Source organism: Salmo salar, chromosome 11 (genome assembly GCF_965601325.2).
Source record: "Salmo salar chromosome 11, fSalSal1, whole genome shotgun sequence".
Taxonomy (NCBI): domain Eukaryota; kingdom Metazoa; phylum Chordata; class Actinopteri; order Salmoniformes; family Salmonidae; genus Salmo; species Salmo salar.
In genome coordinates this window covers 74,607,085-74,614,475 of record NC_138301.1, presented here as the reverse complement: position 1 = coordinate 74,614,475, position 7,391 = coordinate 74,607,085, and the positions used below count along the sequence as shown (strand labels likewise).

The following is a 7,391-nucleotide window of genomic DNA, read 5'->3' as shown; positions in this document are numbered from 1 at the left end:
GGGTGAGGCCCCAGAATGTTTTAAAGAGTTTTTGGATATTAGTGATGGCCACATGACATATATGTTCAAACCTGAGGATTCAACGGTGAAGATTTTCACAGACAGCGGCCCCAGACCCGTATGAGAGAATGGCTTAAGGTACGGCTAGCGCTCTGTCAAATTGAACAGGCCCTGAGTGGTACAGCCGTCCCAGGTTATGCTATGGAAGAGAGTGTGGAGGGTTGCTATGATTTACAAGCCATCAGGATCTCTTCAATGGCTTATAGCCCCGACTCCAAAGTGACAATTTTAGCATGTGAACAATTTGATAGTACAAATGCTACCAAGTCTGTAAATTCATATGTATTATCGAAAGCCTGCAAGGATGTGAATTTTTGTATGCCTGTGTTTAGCTTTAAATGGAGGGATTACCCTATATTCATAACCCTGATGAATAAGCTGGACAATCTTTTCAAAAATCGTGAACAATTACGTCGATGGCCGCTTCTATCCTTAAGACACACGGGCGAGAGTCTACAGGCCAGACGTAAGATATATCCCTGGGGTGAAAACTTACCGAGTCTTGACGCTGGGGAGTTGGACACAGACGGAGGTTGGGGTTCAGTGACAACCCTATAGCCGGGCCCGTTATCCGTAAGAAAGGAACAGTAAAAATGTATTGTATTAATTATGCAAAGGTCTGTACTAAATATTAAGAATTAAATAAATGGTTTTAAAGCTACCCCTTAACGAACGGGAATCTGTCATTTATTCAAACGTTGTTTATACATAAAAAACATTAATGCGTGTTACAATATTGCACAAGCTGTTTTTAAAAAGGTCTGTACTAAATATTATGAATTAAATAAAATGGTTTTAAAGTTGTATCTCACCTTTAAAGTTAGGGGCTATGCATTTTCGATCCATCCCCAGGCAGCGCTTGAGAAAAAAAGGAATTCCGGAAAGACGTGTGCGTGCGCAGGGGGGTGTGTGCGTGTGAGGGAGGGTAATTGTGTGTGTGTGTTTCAAAACAAAAAAAAGGGGGGTGTGTGTCTCTGCATGGGGGGCTTTTGAAACCAGAATAAGTGTGTGTGTGTGTACGTTTGTTTAGGACTGGCACGTGCGCAGGGGGGGTGTGCGTGTGAGGGTGGGTAATTGTGTGTGTGTGTGGGTGTGTCTCTGCATGGGGGGGTGCTTTTGAAACCAGAAAAGGTGTGTGTAAGTTTGTTTAGGATTGCCGGCTTCTCTTCAATTGGTCTGGGCACTTTCCATTTTATTACCCCCCAAGCCCTTTCAAATACGTATTTATCTCACCTTCAAACATGTGGGGGCTAAAAAAGTGAAAAAGCCCAGGTATAAGACATCAGGTCTAGACGAACTCCTAATGTTTAAAACATATGTTATTTTCTAATCAGCGCATATACTAACGGTCCCCCACCCCGGGATATAAATTTACAACGGACACCCCAACGCTGTGCTATGAAGCATAAAGTGCAATATCGGCAGACCGAATATGTCGAGACACCCGCCTGTGGTTTTGGGTCTCTAGACATTCGAGTACTTTATATGGCCCTTTTTTTGCATACAGGATGACGCCCGAAAAAACGGCACCCCCGCTCTGTAAACTCATTGCAGGATAGTGAAGCCAGACGTTAAGACATCCTATAGAGCACCTCGAAAAGACTCCGGGCCAACAGACATAAGAGTTATCAGGCCAACAGATAATCTCGGAATCGGTCCTAATGGAGCTTTCTGAAGGTGAGTTAGTGAAAATAATATATTAGATTTGGAGAGGTATTTTCAGGGAATTGTATGGATATTAAAAATGTGATATCACTATTCTAAAACTGATGGACAATGATTTTAAGGTAATATGTCAAATGCCCGTATTCTCATATTTTTAAAATGTGTATATTTCGTATATATGTTAATATTATCTAACGTCTGTAGGCTCGCAATCCTTTACGCAGATGCTCCGTGGGCTAGATGATTTGGAACCGAATTTGTCAGAGAGGGATTCTCAGAATCAAACTGCGTGCAGCGCCGAAAGCAGCCAGTCTCCGTCACACTATTGTATACGTAAGTTCAATAGTAAAAAAAAAATAATAATAAAAAAATCCCTAAGAAAATGTATACATTAAAAACAAAAAGTGTGAACCCTATATTAAAAGCTATTTTTTGTGTTTACAGTGGACAGACCCAAAAGAAGGATCACGGGTGCTTCGTGTACTCTGAACGAGGACATCGATGCTATTCTGCCTTTCTGTTCGAACGGGTTTACCCTAACACCACCCAGGAACCAAGCGGCATATTTCCGCCCCAAACAGGGCACAACATCCGCGCAAGTGCATTGCGAAGAATCTCCCAGGCCCAAAAAGTTACTTCTTCAAGAAACGGCCCGACACGGACATGGTATGAAGCCCTTATGTTATTAGTAATACAGAGTTTATTATAATTTATACATTTTTATGATTGAAAATGCTAAAACAATGACAAATAATGTTTTTACAGACTCCTCCCCGGCGTATAACGGCGCAGAAGACCATACACACCGAGAACCCGCGGAGGATTTCGGAGCGCCTGACATTCACAATAAAACAAGGAAAACTGATGATTTCAACGTTTTAAATGACATTTCACAGGTAGACGACTGGCTATTCTGTAACGCAGCCAATCTTCTTGATTCCTCCAATTCTTATGTAGAAACACCCAAACCTGAAATAGACCACGCGGAGTTTATCAAGGCCGTTTCAAAGGCTCTAAAATCCAGAAATATCTTGCTACACCAACGAATGGTTGATTTACTCGAGCGGCAATACAGTCAGGATCTATCCTTCTGGCATAGAACAATGCCCCGGTTGTTAAAACGCGAATACCGGCGCTAAAACCAGTTACCGAAATGGACGTGCCTATAATTGAGACAGTTGAAAGCCTTTTGGCGAAAATACCCCCCGATCTACTAGCTTTAATTGAACGGATGAACGAGGGTGGGGTATCAGACATAATTCCGATAGACGAAAATCTATTTTCCCAATTCCCGCCGACCTAATTGAAATAATTAAACATATGAACGAGTCAGGAACAACATATGAAAACCAATTATCTCAAATCCCGCCAGCCCTAGTTTTTTTAATAAACCAGATGAACGAGAGCCTGAGATCTTCTACACCAGACCCTCCAAGCAGCCCTCTATTAATGCCCCTTTCAGAAGAGTCTGAAACGGAATATGATGTTTTTGAGGAATTGGAAAATTGTCTAATAAATCAGGAGGGAGATGGTCTTGATAGAAGTGTCAGGGTTGTGTACAGAAATAAATTCAGCAATACAGAGATTAGACAGTTTTTCAATTTCACATGGGTGAATCAAAATCTCGATTATGCTGTTTTTTACTTGATGATTTTGGATACTCTGAACGAACTGTTAGAGAGGGCAAGAGATTATGGCGAACCTCGTGATGTCTTACAGTTGGAAATTTGTGGAGATAGCATGCAAAACACTGTATCTCTTATTTTACCCAATGGTGAAGCAGATCTTGAACAATTTATAGCCCTGCTGGAACGACTTGTTCAATCAAATTTATCCATCATAGCCGATAGGTCGCTGGAGCTTGTTGTGCAAATAATACGGCAACCCCTGGGTGGTGGGGGGCAGAGAAGGAAGCTAGATAGCCTAATGCAATCAGAAATCATAAACAATAAAAGGGCATGCCTCATAAACGTTCACAATCACGGTAATAAGCTATGCTTTGCAATAGGCCTAGCACATTTACTAAACCCAGGATGTACGGATCTAGAGGCGTTGCAAAAGGCTAGAGAGCTTCAAAATGCTGTCGGTCTGGGTATACAGGATGCTGTCGCATTCTCTGACATCGTCAAATTTGAAAACTTTCTGAACATCAAGATTGTGGTTTTGTACCACAGTAGAGCTAATGCTTCTCTCTTGAAATTCCAAAACAACCCCCAACCTCATCCTCAGATCCTGTACTTTTATGTGCAAAACGACCATTACTATGCAGTTACCAATATCGGAGCGTTTGTAGGCGCCCCATATGTGTGTACAGCCTGTCATACCGGCTACACCCGAAAGGGTGGCCACTCGTGCCGTTATAACTGTTCCGTATGTCTGGATGAAAAAATGAACGATGCAGCCCTTAAACCTGACACCCTGTGCCGATTGTCACAGGACATGCCGTTCGGCCTACTGTTACGAAAAACACAAAATTGAAACATGGCACCCCAAGGCCTGTAAATCTGTAAGCAGTTGTGATATTAACAGGAAATGTCCAAAATGTCAATGCAATTACAACCTAAAAATAGACAGCCCTAAACCTCATGTGTGTGGAATCATTCATTGCCCAATCTGTAAAGGGCCTTTGAAAAGCAGAGACTCTGAAGTTGTTCAAGATGTTCCCCACGAGTGTTATATTCAACCCTTGGCTGAAGATGAACATTCAGAGAAAGACGTTTTTTATGATTTTGAGACTAATCAACAATCAGGGGTTCATTTGCCTATTTTTGTATCTACCATGACTTTCAAGGGGGATAAGTGGTCAGCTGAGGGACCCAATTGTGCACTCCTCTTTCTAAAACACTTCAGAAAACCCCAGTACAGAAACTTTACGTTTATAGCGCACAATTCTAGAGCATATGATTCGTACCTTCTTTTGAACCCTCTGATACAGCAAGGCGTTGCGCCCAGTGTCATAGCTCAAGGTAGTAAAATCTTGTGTTTTGTAGACCCCGCTTTCAAACAGAGATACATTGACAGTTTAAGCTTCTTACCCATGAGATTGTCTCAAATGCCTGAGGCCTTGGGTTTTGAGAACTCTCTGAAAGGTTGGTTTCCCCATTTTTTTACATCTGAGGAGAATTTACACTATATAGGATCTTATCCGAGACCTGAAATGTACGGTTGTGATCAAATGTCTCCCAAAGAGTGAGAGAGATTCATGACATGGTACGAGACAGTATGTCACAGCACTTTTGATTTCCACAAAGAGATGGAGTCATACTGTGACAACGACGTGGTTATCCTTCGCGAGGGGTGCCTCAGATTCAGAGCAGAGGTCATCAAAGATGCAGGCATTGACCCCTGGAGTTGTACAACTATTGCATCGGCATGCATGAAAACCTATCATACACACTTTCTACCTCCTGCATCTATAGCTATCCCCTCGCCTGACAACTACCGACGCCAATTTAAGTCATACTCTAGTGGCTCCATTCAGTGGTTGGAGTACTTGGCCCAGGATAAAGACATTTTTATTCAACATGCTTTGAATAGGGGTGAGAAGGTGTTTGGGCCTTATCATGTAGATGGATACACACAGATTGACGGTGTTGAGACTGTGTTTGAGTACAACGGTTGTTTCTTCCACGGGTGTAAATCTTGCTTTGAGCCACAGGCCCTGTGTGTCCTAACCCAAAAGACTTTTGGTGAAATGTACCTAGAGTTTCAAGACAAATGTGAATCTTTACAGGCTACTTATGGTTTGAAAGTGAATGTTATGTGGGAGCATGAGTGGACCGCACTCAAAAAGTCTGATCCTCATGTTCGAGCTTTCCTTTCCAGCTTTGACACACCCGAACCCTTGGAGCCACGACAGGCCCTGTATGGAGGCCGTACCAATGCTTTGACCTTGCGGTATGTAGCGCAACCAGACGAGACAATAGGTTATGTAGATTTTACATCTCTTTATCCTCATGTAATGAGTTCCTCATGCTATCCTATGGGGCATCCTGAAATTATTCACCGCGACTTTGACTTACCCCAAAACTATTTTGGTCTGATCAAAGCAACGGTCTACCCACCTAGGGGTTTGTTTATACCAGTGTTGCCTTACAAGGGACCTCAAGGAAAACTTTTCTTTCCCCTATGTCGCACTTGCAGTGAAAACAACAACCAGGAAAAGCCTTGTGATCCCTCAGATCAGGAAAGAGCCCTTACAGCTGTCTGGTTACACCTGAATTCACAAAGGCTCTAGAGAAGGGGTATCGTGTGGCCAAAATCTTTGAAGTGTGGAACTTTTCCAGGAAATCAGACACTCTTTTTAAAGAGTACATCAAGACCTTCTTGAGATGCAAGCAGATGACTTCAGGCTATCCTTCATCGGTCACAGATCAAGAGAGCAAAGACAAGTACATTCGAGACTATCACGACAGAGAAGGCATTCTTCTTGACCCTGACAGAATAGAGGTCAACAAGATCAAACGAAATGTGTCGAAATTGTACTTAAACTCGCTTTGGGGGAAGCTTTCGCAGAGATGCAATATGCTAACAACGACGATCATTAGACCCCGAAGAATTTTTGGAATTTGTTTTTTCGGACCAATACGAAATTTCACATTTTTCATTCTTGAGTCAAGACATTGCCCTGGTGCAATGGAGACGTAACACAAAGTGGGTTCTACCCCCAGGTAATGTAAATGTGTTTCTTGCAGCATTTACCACGGCCTATGGCCGACTTGAATTGTACGCCCTCATGGAGCAGCTTCAGAGGAGGGTTCTTTACCACGACACAGACTCTGTGGTCTATGTAAGCAAACAGGGTGACTGGAGCCCCCCGCTTAGCAACTATCTGGGTGGTTTAACGAGTGAACTCAAAGATGGCGACCATATCACAGAATAGTCCTCCTGTGGGCCCAAAAGCTATGCTTTTAGGACTAAAGACAATCACGTGGTGTTGAAAGCCAAAGGCGTGACTCAAAACTACGAAAATTCCCCGCGTGTAAACTTGGAATCAATCACACGCTTGGTCGAGGGGTTCATAAACGATCGGAATAGTGACTTGGAGATTTTGAGCTCCTACAAAAAAATTGTTAGGGATAAAAAGGGCTTCCATCTCAGGAATGCCCCACTTAGTAAAAGATTCAGGGTAGTCTATGACAAGAGAATGCTTTTACCTAACGGGACCACACTGCCCTTTGGCTACTGACTTATGCTACAAGCCCCAGTGTGTCTTAAAGCTTAAGATATAATGGCTGCTGTAGAAGGTTTTGACCCCCGGTTGCAACTACCATTTTCGGCCTTAATCGCAGGCCCCTCCAACAGTGGTAAAACTTGTTTTGTAAAAAGTATTTTAGAGAATTCTGAACATGTGTTATCTCAGAAGCCTGACAATATTGTGTGGTGTTATTCATGTTATCAACCTATGTATGATGAATTGTTGAAGAAAATAAAAATCAAGTTTGTTGAAGGAATACCTGAATCCCTGTCTGATGATGAACTTTTACCTCCACATAAAAACAATCTGCTGGTTTTGGACGATATGCTATATGCAGGTAGCGAACATTCTGAAATTGCACGAGCATTTACCCAATATACTCATCATAGAAACCTGTCTGTGCTTTACTTGGTGCAAAATGTGTTTCACCAAGGTAAAAACAGCCGTACCATCAGTTTGAACGCCAATT

General features: G+C 42.5%; 1 long non-coding RNA gene across 1 annotated transcript; it reads left to right on the top strand.

Annotated features, from left to right (window-relative positions):
* The first annotated feature begins 1,201 nt into the window (after window positions 1-1,201).
* Window positions 1,202-7,178, top strand: LOC106566432 (uncharacterized). Its single transcript, XR_014379420.1, has 4 exons — window positions 1,202-1,737; window positions 1,930-2,058; window positions 2,170-2,391; window positions 2,491-7,178. It is a non-coding gene; the product is annotated as an uncharacterized LOC106566432 (long non-coding RNA).
* Window positions 7,179-7,391: the final 213 nt, after the last annotated feature.